Genomic DNA, 13,958 nt, shown 5'->3' on the forward strand with positions numbered 1-13,958 from the left:
TTGTAAATACCTAGGTATTAATATAAGGAAAGATCTTCATTGGGGTAATCACATAAATATGATTGTAAATAAAGGGTACAGATCTCTGCACATGGTTATGAGAGTATTTAGGGGTTGTAGTAAGGATGTAAAGGAGAGAGCATATTTGTCTCTGGTGAGACCCCAACTAGAGTATGGGTCCAGTGTATGGGACCCTTACCAGGATTACTTGATTCAGGAACTGGAAAAAATCTAAAGAAAAACAGCTCGATTTGTTCTGGGCGATTTCCGACAAAAGAGTAGTGTTACAAAAATGTTGCAAACTTTGGGCTGGGAAGACTTGGGAGAAAGGAGACGAGCTGCTCGACTAAGTGGTACGTTACATGTTATAAATCTCATTTTTGGTCTGTATTGAAAATTTACAGTTCAACAACAATAAAGGTGTTTTAATTTAATCCACCTATTCAATACTTTTATTTTCACTTACAGTGGTTACATAAATAGACTCATAGTTAAATGGGACATGTTTTGCCCTCAATTAAGGGCATCTTCAGCCTAAAAACATGACTGTCATAAATACAATATGTCCAAGGCCGCTGATGAAATTTGTTTATGCTTGTGTTCATGCCCTCATGTCGTTGGCTTTATATTATTACCACTTTGGTTTTCCACTAACATTTTAAATGAACTGTTTTAACTGGAATTTTAATAGAAGATGTTTTAGTCTCCGACAAGATTATAGTTTAATCATTGACAGTGTTTCCATTAGCATCTTTATATATTGTATCATTTTTCACATTTTTATGTCCCGAATTTTAATAACTGGCTAAACTTTTAGCTTCCACTTTTAATATTAGTTGTACTCTTGATGACTGTTATTATGCTGAAGATTGAGGGTGAAACATGTCCCATTTAACTGAGAATCTATTTATGTAACTACTATAAGTGAAAATAAAAGTATTGAATAGGTGGATTAAATTAATACACCTTTATTGTTGTTGAACTAAGTGGTATGTTCCGAGCTGCCAGTGGAGAGATGGCGTGGGAGGACATCAGTAGACGAATAAGTTTGGATGGTAACTTTAAAAGTAGGAAAGATCACAATATGAAGATAAAGTTGGAATTCAAGAGGACAAATTGGGGCAAATATTCGTTTATAGGAAGAGGAGTTAGGGATTGGAATAACTTACCAAGGGAGATGTTCAATAAATTTCCAATTTATTTGCAATCATTTAAGAAAACAACAGATAGGGACCTCCTTTTTGTGGTTCTCATCGGTCGTGGAGGCGGATGAGGTCATGCCAGACGGACTGGCTGTGAAGGCGCAACTCAATGGTACTTCGAGTCTGTGGCAGTCCGTGATACTAGAACCTGCATGTCGCATTTCATTTGTGCTGCAGGGTATACTTCCAAGATCATAGTGTGGGGGTCAATTCCTAGCAAGTTGCGATCCACCTTAAACAAAATCCCGCTTGTGGCACTTTTTCCTGCTGTCAATCTCTTCAACTCAAGTCCAACAGCAATGGGATAAGGATGGTGGAGGCAGGCTTTCGGGTGAAACTGGAAGCCTCTAATTCGGACCTGCACGCTGGCAGCAGATGTGTGATGGTCGTCTTTCTGGGACCCCGCGACTACTCAGGAATTCGGTCCTGCATCTGTGTTTAGGCAGGCCTATTTAGGATCGCCACTGCCCACCCTGAATGGGGAAGGCCCTAGAAAATGTGGGCTAAACATCGGTTGTCACACTCTTAGCCGGCTAGGAGGCCGCACCCAGCGGGTCACCCCTTATGCGGTTGAAAAACGAAGATTACCAAAACTTTGATTATAGGAACCTGGAATGTTCGAACCCTACTTGATTGGACAGACAATAACAGACCTGAGAGAACAGCGCTTGTCACCCATAAGCTCAAAGATCACAAAATCCAGGTATTACGTCCAGGAACTGGACGAATGATGGAGAGTTAGTAAGGAACAGGTCTAGTGTGGAGCAGGAATTTTGAGTAATACGAGTCGCTTCGAACACTAACTGATGGAGGAAAATGTCGTAGAAGGTGGAGAGAAAACTATTAGCAAGAGGATTGTTTGGTACTGGGGCGGCATTTCTAGACCAAGTAATTTCAAGATTGAAGTCACCAGCAATATAAATTGAGCTACAGAAACCCCCCCCCAAAACTCCACTCCAGAACAATATATAATTTTTCCCACACCAACTGGAATGATCTTTCCTCTCTTCTATCAAAAAGTCTTCCTATTCCCCTCACGTCCTTCACCGGCGATATAAAAATCAACGAGATCTGGGAAAACTGGAAAAAAGTATTTTTTGAATGTGTCGATCAAGTTGTGCCGAAAGTTTCTATCTCTAATAAGCGAAAAACGCCATGGATCAATAAAGAGATAACATCAGGTATTCGAAAGAGAAATTGTTTATACAGGAAATGGAAGGAAAACCCAAGTGACAGTAGGTGGGAGAAGTACAGACTGGCTAGGAACAAACTCAAATCATTAATCCGTGATGCCTACAGTTCATATATCCACAGCCTTAGTTCCAATAGTAAAGAGCTATGGGCTTTCATTAGAAACAAAAGCGGCAATAGTGCTCCATCCGTCTTCAAGTACAACAGACTATCAGTTTCCTCTCCCCAAGAAATAGAAGACACATTCAATAGTAAATTTAAAAGTAACTTCTCCACTGCTGACAAGGATGAAGACATGTTCACTCCAAGATCAACCCCTCCCATCCTGCCCCTAACTAGCTTGTACTTCACTGCTAACGAGGTCGTAACATGTCTTCAGAGAACTAGACCTCATGCTGCGAACGGCCCAGACAACGTGCCGGCCAGAATTCTCCATCACTGTGCAGAAGCATTAGCACGTTCTCTCTGTGCAATATTTAACATTTCAATGAACAGTGGGACTATTCCTGAAGAATGGAAGAAAGCAAATGTCGTTCCCGTATTCAAAGACGGTGACAGGGAAAATGTAGACAAATCGCCCAGTCTCTATTACATCTGGCTTATGTAAATGCATGGAACGCCTAATTGTTAAACATGTGCTGGATTTTCTGAATGAGAGAAACCTGTTGAATAACAACCAACATGGATTCCTCCCTGGAAAATCCTGTACTACACTTTTAACAACAGTAATTGATGAGTGGCAACATTCCCTGGACCAGTCTAATATATCCCAAGTGGACTGCGTAACTCTCGACTGGAGTAAGGCCTTTGATCAGGTACCTCATCAACGACTGTTGTTAAAACTTAACAAGTATGGTATTCAAGGCAACCTGCAGGCATGGTTTCGATCATTCCTGGTAGGTCGGACGCAGAGCGTTGTGTTCAGTTGGGCCAGGTCAAAACAAACCTCAGTCACCTTGGGTGTGATCGAAGGTAGTGTGATAGGGCTGCTGCTGTACACAATATTTACGCTGGATCTGCCAGGTTGTGTATCGTCTTCTATGGCACAGTACGCTGATGACACCATCATTTACAGAGCCAGACACCATCATTTACAGAGCCATTCACAATGAGAACGACGTAAATAAGTTACAGTCAGATCTCGATAATGTGGTTCTGTGGTGCAAAATAAATAGAATGTGTATAAATGTACAGAAATGTAAATATATCCGCTTAACTAGAGCAAGATCACAGTTACAACATGAAATTTCACTGTGTGGTAAAAACCTGATGCCTTGTACCTCAATAAAATTGCTTGGCATTCACATCTGCAGCAATTTAAAATGGAATAAGCATGTTGAGGAAATAAGGTGCAAAGCATACAGAGTCCTGGGATTCATCCGCAGATCTCTACTGGGAGCCAGGAAGAAAGCCATTCAGACAGCCTATTTGTCATTAGTACGGCCAATACTGTTGTACGGGCTTCCTTCCTGGCACCCTACTACAGTGGAGAACATGATGAAACTAGAGGGAGTTCAACGCCGAGCAGAACGACTAATTACTCAACACGGTCACTTAAATACAGCCAGGTCACTGCCCTCCATAACAACCCTCTGTAAACAAATAGATATTGCTTTCCTGAGAAAATCCCTCGCAGGTAACATTCATATAAACCCTTTCAACCGCTTACAGCTGAACTATCGTTCCGCTCAAAGAGGTCGAGGTGTGTCCCTTTTCCCTCCATTTGTAAGAACAGCATCGTATCAAAGTGGCTTCTTTAGTCGTTCTGCTCGGTTGTGGAATGAACTCCCACCGCAGATAAAAGAACTACCTGCAGAAAATTTTTGTAAAGACGTAAAAAGGATGTATATATAACGAAACCCTCTGTACAAAACATAATTTCTCTACTGTGTGAATTTTCAGTATGAGTGGGAGGATGGATGAAAGTTATGGGATCCCCAGTGACTGAGACGGTAAATGGGTATGAGTGAGCCGGCCTAGCTAAAATATGTGGGGTTTCTAGAGAGAGGGAGAGAGACTGTGTGTGTGTGCGTGTGTGTGTGTGGAATTACTTGAATGTTGAACAGGTCTTGTGAGTATTATGTAAATATGCCTATGTAAATACAGTAACTGTATATAAGAACACTATGTAGAATGTAATTGTATATTTGTATATTATAATTTTAAGTGGTGATGGAGGCACTTTTGTGTATGTGGGGCTATGCCCTTTCTCCATTCACCATCCCTAAATTGTAACTACAATTAGTGGAAAATAAATAATAATAATAATAATAATAATAATAATAATAATAATAATAATAATAATAATAATAATGTATGCAGGAAGAAGTTATGTATACTTGGATCGAGTTATAGCCGATGACGAAAGATGGAGATATGTATGTACTGAACAGGATAAATTAAATTTCCTTTGTAAAGCTGTCGCTATGCGAGGCTCAGGCTCAGAACAGGTCATCTCCAGGATATGGCATGTTTTCAGACCAAACAGAATTCACTGAGCAATATTACCTTTACACAGTAGGAGATGATTTGTTTTCAGCCTAAATGGTGTGTCCACATCAGTAGAGCAGGAAAGTGAATCTAGATTTCATTTTTTTAATTAAAAAATTGGAGACGACTGGTTTTCAAACTCATCATTCATTCTAGTCCTTTCTTTACAATACTTCTATACAGTTCAACACTAATATTTTTATGTCGGTCCTAGTTGCCTTCCAGATCCCTGTACTCTTAATCAGTGCTTCCTAGCCCAACCAGTTTCTCCGAATGTACCTCCCTATGACCGTTCTGAACAAACCACTTAACTTACATGTAACACTATGGTCCAAATGAAGGCCATCTGAGCACAGATCCCTCTCTACCACCCACCCATTAGGGTCTACAAACCTCACTCCCCATCTAATGCTTGTCTGATGGAACAGCCAAGTCATTCGATAATATTTTCTCTGATGTAACATGTTTATTAATGCAAGAAAACTGATTACACAGTTATATATAATTCTTAATGTCAAGTGTTGGAGGAGGAGTGGTGGAAAGACCGAAGAAAGTGGAGAGGAACCATATTTGCCCCTACCCGGCTACAGCTGGATAAAGGGAAATGATGATGATGATGAATGTCAAACAATCCTTGATTTGCTATAAAAACAACTTTTTTTGAACCTTACACCATTTTGGAACATCTTTCTCTGTAGCTGAAAAGATTTCAGTTTTTACAAACAAATAAATTTCACCAAAATGGGACATCCAATTGCCAAAATTTTTGAGAGGACAGAGAAAGAATATCCTAAAAGCAGGACTGTCACAGCAAATCCAGTTTAATGTGATGTGGGTTTATCCTGATGAGAGGTACAATTTCTGTACTGGAATTGGCTTCAAGCAACCAATCATGATCCAAGCAGTTTTACTAACATCATCTACCTGCTTTGCATGAGCAGAGGTGTTCCATACTGGTGCTGTGTACTCTGAGGCAGTTAGGTACAGTGAAAATATCCTAAGGATCCATGCCCCAGGCTATGTTTGTCAGCTTACTGATGATATTTGGTGCACAGATATTACCCCTAGTATTGGCATCGAAAAGTGTTGGAGCCGGTTATTCTGGCACGTGATATAGGCTAGTCTCCACACTTCCCTGTTGATGGAAGGTACAGACCAGCATCTTGTCTGAGTTTGGCTTGTGGTGAGTACCATTGTAGTAGAGAGAGAGCTCTCACAAAATCTATGACATTCTCTTCTACCTCTGCAAAACTGGAGCCTTGGGCAGCAACTGCTGTGTCGTCAGCATAAATGAACTGCCTATTGGTATTTGGCATTTAATGAGACCATTCTTCTAGACTCTCCATTCCAACTGACATCATTTTAGTCTTGGAAATGCTAATTTATCATACTCATTGTATTTCTTTTCAAACCCCAAAATATTAGACAGTAAGATTTCAAGTATATGTACTTTAAGACTAAATTATCAACATAGGCCAAATTGCTTACTACATTTCAATCCATCTGAATCCCCCATGACCAACTCATGACTTTTTTAAATGACCCATAGAAACTGTAAACAATAAGGGTAAAAGATTAAGGCTTTGTCTTAGGCCCTCTGACTAGCCTATTCTGAAATCAAGGTGATATATACATCATATTTTATATTTCTTCTCCTTTCTGGAAATTTCCCAATTTACTTGGGTTAACACTTGATGTAGATTTGGCTCAATTTTATGGCTGGATGCCCTTCCTGATGCTAATCCTACGTGGAAAAAATAATAAAACTTTGTTACCCAATTAATTTTTTAAATGTATTTTTTCTATTTGCTTTACGTCGCACCAACACAGATAGGTCTTATGGCGACGATGGGATAGGAAAGGCCTAGGAGTGGGAAGGAAGTGGCCATGGCCTTAATTAAGGTACAGCCTCAGCATTTGCCTGGTGTGAAAATGGGAAGCCACGGAAAAAATATCTTCAGGGTAGCTGACAGTGGGGATCGAACCCACTATCTCCCGGATGCAAGCTCACAGCTGCACGACCATAACCGCATGACCAACTTGCCTGGTGTTACCCAGTTTATGAAGTATAGGTTTCAGATCTAACATGGTGGTGGCTCCAAGGAGATCACAGCATGACCAAGATTGGCATTATACATAGATTACAGCTACAGGCCTCTAGCATACCCTGGAGTCTAGCTAAAATGTGACAAAAATTACAAAGTGAGAGAAAGTAAGGTTATCCAGTGCATGCTTCAATGATCAACGCCTCGTCTAGTTGAAATGCCACTCTTACCTTCTGTTCACTGAATGTGGTAACCCTGTGGCCACTCATAATGCGAGCTCTATAGGAGACAATATGAACATTGCCTTCATCACAGGTGGCCAATAGGAACATAGAAAATGGGGGCAATATGTAGTTTGAGGCTGTCTCGGTTTTAATTCTTCTATATAAGTAAGAATACTTTATGGGGTGGGTTGATGGATGAGTTGGTCCAAAGCAAGCATTGAGAAAGAATCTCTCCTGTCTTTTGCTTTAGGTACCATAAAACATTATTTTTCTACGAATCCAATATCAAAATGGCTACGGAAGTGCCACCGCTCGTTTATGTGGTGATTAGTAGTGTCGTAAATTGCATGTAGATGCAGAGAAATGTACTAAGAGTAACACAACCACCCAGTTCCTGAGCCAAAGGAATTAACCATACGCAGTTAAAATCCTCGACCGGACCGGGAATCAAACCCAGGACCCTCTGACCCAAAGGTCAGAAAGCTGCCCATTCAGTCAAGGAGCCGGACATCACATTTTATAATTCACTGTCAGTAAATTACATTAAAAATTTTAATTTTCTTGAGACTCTCAAAATGTTATGCACATAAACTGAAGATATTTTCATATCCGAAGAAAATTGTTCAAGATGCAAGAATAGAGCATGAAATCAAAGAAACATGCGCACTGTGGTAATTTACAGCACCTTTATAGAATCACACCTTTCAACAGGTCTAACTGGACCTTGTGTACAATTTAAAAACCAAATGGGCACTGCTTTCCTAAAATACAATATTCAAGACATGAACTACAGTTTGAAAGCAGTAAAGCTGCATAGCCCTATACAAATAAAACTACTTTATCAACAGTAATAAATAAAACAAGTTCCTGCTGAAATCTACAGTATCAATTAAATAACAGCAAAACATATCAAATAACTTCCACAGACCGAAATGAATATCTAGCTAAGGGTTAATGCAGACAAACTTGCGATTTTACAGTATTGTCGATATCCTGACGTTATTTATGAGAATCTAAACCCTCTAGAAGTGGCTTTACATTTTAAAATTACATATAGACACACCACTACTTTACTTTGGTTAGATGCTTGGTGATAATATCCTCCACTGTCATGCCCTCAGTCTGATCTCTTCTGTGATTATACTTCTGTCTTTTATATCAGTAAGTTACTACTACTACTACTTTTGTTTTGGCCGAATACAGACCACGTTAATTAAAATTCAGCTTCATCTGTTTCTGAGCTTTAATTCTCATCCAGTACTCTTTCATCCTATTCACTCTGCAAATTCCTCCTTTATTCTGTCCACGGCAGTTAGGTATGGAATCAAACTTTTTCTTTTTTTCGCTATCTGCTTTACGTCGCACCGACACAGATACGTCTTATGGCGACGATAGGACAGGAAAGGCCTAGGAATGGGAAGGAAGCGGCCATGGCCTTAATTAAGGTACAGCCCCAGCATTTACCTGGTGTGAAAATGGGAAACCACGGAAAACCATCTTCAGGGCTGCCGACAGTGGGGTTCGAACCCACCATCTCCCAGATGCGAGCTAACATATGCGCGCCCATAACCGCATGGCCAACTCGCCTGGTAAACTTTATCCTGAAACCTCTTGGTGACCTTGATCCTCCACTTGTAAGCATTCCTGCTGCTGATTTCCATTCCTTGTATTCCCATTTCTTTCAGGTCCTTCTTCGCCTCCTGACACCAGCACACTGTAGTTTTCCTGATCTCAAAAAATCTTATTATCTGATCGGTCAGCCTTCCCGGGTTCATTCTGTAGACACGTCAAAAGAACATGGCTCTACTCTTCCGGATGGCATCCTGAGATCTTTTCAGTCAGGTTTCCTTTCTTTCTGTATGATCCATCCTCTGTTCTTTGGGGTCCCAGTATCTTCTTCTCCTCCAGTTTCAACTTCTTGACCAATCCTGTTTTTATAAGGTTCAAACATTCAGCTGCATATAAAGCCTCTGAGCAGATCACTGTCTGGTAGTGTATGAGTTTTGCACTGATCGAGATCTTCTTCTTGTAAGTGTTCATAGTTTATATGGTAAGTTAATCTTGTTGATTCTCAATAACAGTACCTCTCCTTCTGACAGGTTATTGTCTAAAACACTCTCCCAGATACCTGAAATTCTCCACTTTCCAAATCCTTTCTCTCTCAACTGTCATATCAATAATATTCATTTCAATTTAAATTTTGCTTTATAGATCTCTATCAACCTATGATAACAGTCTTAGTCCAGCAGAAAGTTATCTTGGTCAACTTTTATCTTTTTAATTTGCTTTATGTCTCACCCACACAGCTAGATCTTATAGCGACGATGTTACAGGAAAGGGCAGGAGTGGGAAGGAAGCGACCGTGGCCTTGATTAAGGCACATCCCCTGCATTTTCCTGGTGTGAAAATTGGATACCGTGGGAAACCATATTCAGCACTGTCGACAGTGGGGTTCGAACCCACTAACTCCCGAATGCAAGCTGCCAGCTTCATGTCTCAAAGCACTCGTTCGGTCTTGGTAAATGAAGGGTAGTGAAAATATTCATGGAAGTCTTCAATAGCACACCATAAATGTTTTTCCACTAATAGCTACATATAAACTAATACCGAAAAGAAAAATGTTGACTTATTTGAAAGGAAACTTTCTTTACTATATATATGTACTCCAAAATTGGCATTTGTAATAAGAATTTACATGCACATCACTGAAGAAAGATGAGCATTTAACTTTTTTTTTTCTTTTTTTTTTTTTGCTTGTGGCTTTACATCACACCGACTCAGATAGGTCTTATGGCGACGATGCGATACGAAAGGCATAGGAGTTGGAAGGAAGCGGCCGTGGCCTTAATTAAGGTACAACCCCATCATATGCCTGGTGTGAAAATGGGAAACCACGGAAAACCATCTTCAGGGCTGCCAACAGTGGGATTCGAACTCACTATCTCCCGGATGCAAGCTCACAGCCGCGCGCCCCTAACCGCACGGCCAACTCGCCCGGTAACACTTAACAATTTAGAGAGGTAAATCAGAGAGGATCAGAAATAGAGACGAATCAGATCGCCCTAAAGTAGATCATGGTTCATGATAAGAATAAAACTATTCGTGCAATAATTTCAAAATTGATAAAATACTTTACAGACTACCTACGGTAAACTATAACCAAATCCACGGAAAGAAAGTAGACCTACCCTAAAATATTAGCATAAATTTAGCCAATAATAACTAATGTCAATAATGTAATATTTTAAACGTGTACAGCAGCAGCACAATGGCAGGCAACATTGGCGTAATATTCTTCTACGAAATCCTTATAACATGACATGTTTTGCTTACTTCATAACATAATCAACTCCTTTATCGCTACCCCCGACAAGACGTCCACGTTTTAAATCTAGGTCTGCCGCGGTCTATAAGCCGAGCCGTGCCGTGCCGAAGCTCGTACGCGCACTATCATATACTGTGCAAAGAGATTCTTTCTTTCTTTCTTGATATTTGGTTGGGCTCTGTATGTAACTAACACCCAGTTCCAATACTTTGTAAATGAAACACTGTCGAACACTCAGAAACATTTAGTTATGGTGACTAAGAAATACTTTATCTCGCAGTACAAGGATCACTGGTATGGGTGAACATCTACATCTTGTGGGTGTAAGTGTAATAGACATAGGAGTAAGCACGGGGACACAAGGTACTATATCTTCACGCCGAAGTGGCTCATCTTGGCGTCTTCTACTTTGACATACGGAACGAGCCGACAATTGGGAAGTACAAAGGATAGCACACAACAACTTAAGGATCTAGTATTAAGGATGGAATAACACAAATGGATGGGTAGAATGTATATATCGCGCAAAGTGTAATGAAAGCTTACCAAGGACATGTGATATGACTAACGTCTTGTTACCCTAAACCGTTCCTACCAAAGAGTATCTGACCTACCAAAGAGAATTTACCTACTGAATCTGGATCTTTCTAACAAATGAACAACGTATTAACATGTGTGCTAGGGGCGACAAAAGACAATAGTAACGCGAACTTTGTGCACATTGTCTGCTAGAGTTATATAATAACAAAAATTAAACAAAACCTAAGTAGGCATAGTTGGGAGTGTTATGAAGACGATGTAAGTGACACAACTATTAAAGAAACGTGAATCTTATGGTATGTTTACAATATGATGCCCGTGTCATCGAAATACCTGTTTAATATGTATATGATGTCCGGTGACGGATTGTAAACAAGACAAGCCACACTTGTGGGAAGCGGTATTCGTAAACGGATGAGACTTGCAATTAATCGTGTACGAGCCTGAGGATATAACTGACATTGGAGAATGAGGTGGTTTGCATCCGCCTCATTTGAACCACACTGACATGTCGGTTGGCTGACAATATTGAAATGATACTTTAACATGGGCGTAAGCGAATGATTGAAACGTAGCCTAATAATAGTTATGATATGACGCCGTGTGTAAGTTGATCGTTGATACCAGTGTTTGATTGGCAGAGAGGGTTGGAGACTGTAATAGAATTTCCCTTTTATTCTTGCAGTGTCATTCCAGAACTGTTGCCATGTTGCTTTTTGATGTTGCTTTAGTAGTGGAATTAGATCAGTAACTGGAGTCATAAATGTCATTGGAGGGGTGTTGAGGAGTGATGCTTGTTTGGCAGCTTTATCCGCTGTTTCATTACCGGGAATGTTTTTATGAGCTGGAATCCATATAATTGTAATCTGAGTTCCAGTAGTATGTAGGTCATATAATAGTTGCTTAACATTATAAACATACCAGTTCATCGTGAATTTAGAAGACTGGATCGATTGTAATGCTGATAGAGAATCTGTGAAGATATTAGCGTTCGGGATTGCTGCGTTTTTTATATACAGGAGCGTTTGTCTGATCGCTATAAGTTCTGCAGTGAATATAGAGAAATCCGGGTGGAGTTTATATAGTTCAATGTGTTGTATTCGTTCATAATAAAATGCTGCTCCTACCCCGCATGAATTCCGAGATCCATCGGTATAGAAATTATGTCCAATGTTAGAGTATGAGAAGCGGATTTTTTTCGAGGGTGGTAAAAACATAGTGGTTTGATACTGTAGGAATGCAAAAGTAGTAGTTGTAGCTTGGAGCGTATCTGTGTGGTATTGTACTACCTCATACGGTACTGTATAATGGGGAAGTTTGGCGCACCTTATGATATTGTTTGTTAATGTCGATACATATTGGAAGACTGTTATTAGAGCAGGGGTTCTTTTGTCTCTGATATTATATGAGTTATATCGTTCATGTAGTAGGTGGAGTTTCGGTACAATAGGATGAGAAACTGTTATGAAACGTCGTATTAGGTACTTGGAAGTAAGGAACTGCCGACGTATGTGGAGTGGTGGTTCTCCCGTTTCCACTTGTAGAGCATTCGTTGGTGTAGATTTGAGTGCACCAAAACAAATACGTAATGCGTGGTGTTGTATGGTATTTAGCTTATTCAGTGTTGCGGGATTAGCAATATCAATGATATGAGCGCAATAATCTAATCTGGAGCGAATTGTAGCACAGTATACTGTCTTGGCTGTTGTAGGGTCTGCCCCCCAAGATCGTCGTGTTATAGCTTTGAGGAGTTTTGTATAATTGTCTGCTATATTTCGGAGGTACTGGATATGTCTAGTAAAGTTTAGTTTATTATCTAGGATGATGCCGAGATATTTATGATATGTATGTATCGGTATCTCATAGGAAGCCACTTTTAATGGTTCAGTGTTGTAGACCCGTTTCTGCGTAAAAATGAGTGTTGAACACTTAGTTGGAGATATTGATAAACCATGGTCATTTAACCAGTTCTGTACTTCAAGCATGACTTTAGTAATAGTATTACGGGCACCATTAATATCCTTACCTGATGTATATATGACTATATCATCAGCATAGAGTAAGATACGTGCATGTTGGAGTACAAGTTGTTCGAGGTTTGAGAGATACAAGGCAAATAATATGCCACTAAAAATATCGCCCTGTGGAAGTCCATCTGTAGCTTGACGTGAAATCGGTGGTGCATCAGGGTGTTTGATTATGAGCTGTCTATATGTATGGAGGTTTCGGAGTAGTGTGATAAACGGAGTAGGAAGCCCTTTGGATGATAATGCGGCCCATAACATATGCAATGGGACTGAGTCAAACGCTCCCCGTATGTCCAGAAAGATTGCTATTGTGTGATATTTTCTTGTTTTAGCAAGTAATATGTCAGTTATGAGTATATTAATGGCATCTTGTGAACTGCGACCTTTAAAATAGGCATATTGGCATTTGGGAACCAATTCATAGTATTCTAGGTACCATAAAAAACGTTGTAGGAGTATTTTTAAAAATGCTTTGCGTATGCAAGAGGCTAATACAATTCCACGAATATGTTTATGATTATTCAACGGTAGCCGAGGTTTTGGAATAGGTACTAAGAAAAATGTATTCCAGTCGTTTGGAGGGGTAGAGGTTTGTAGTACGTGATTGTAGTGATTAACAAGTGCTTGTAATGCCGGGTTGGGGAGTGCTTTTAGCATTGTGTAAGTAATGTAGTCCGGACCAGGTGTGGAGGTGGTACATTTTTTTAGCGTTGCTGTGAGTTCACGTAGGGTGATGTTCTGTAGCAAAACTGAAGACGATAGTGGAGAATCGTTACAATTAGGGACGAACTTTGGGACCACCGTATTGGGAGTTAATGAATAAAGGAATTGTTCCAAAATATCTGTCTGAATGAAAGGTCTAGTAATTTGTGTGGAGACACGCGCTAGTGCTCTAACCCCGTTCCATAATCTTG

The 13,958-nt window shown here is 40.0% G+C and overlaps 1 protein-coding gene across 5 annotated transcripts in view; it reads right to left on the reverse strand.

Annotated features, from left to right (window-relative positions):
• LOC136857995 (uncharacterized) overlaps positions 1-10,620 on the reverse strand; it is a 310,013-nt gene extending 299,393 nt beyond the window's left edge. For 3 of the 5 annotated variants that reach the window (XM_067137167.2, XM_068225398.1, XM_067137165.2), the window contains exon 1: positions 10,486-10,620. The gene's annotated coding sequence lies outside the window, so the exon portion shown is untranslated. The other 2 variants (XM_067137168.2, XM_067137166.2) reach the window with 2 other exon arrangements.
• Between the last annotated feature and the right edge of the window lie 3,338 nt (positions 10,621-13,958).

This window comes from Anabrus simplex, chromosome 1 (genome assembly GCF_040414725.1).
Source record: "Anabrus simplex isolate iqAnaSimp1 chromosome 1, ASM4041472v1, whole genome shotgun sequence".
Taxonomy (NCBI): Eukaryota; Metazoa; Arthropoda; class Insecta; order Orthoptera; family Tettigoniidae; genus Anabrus; species Anabrus simplex.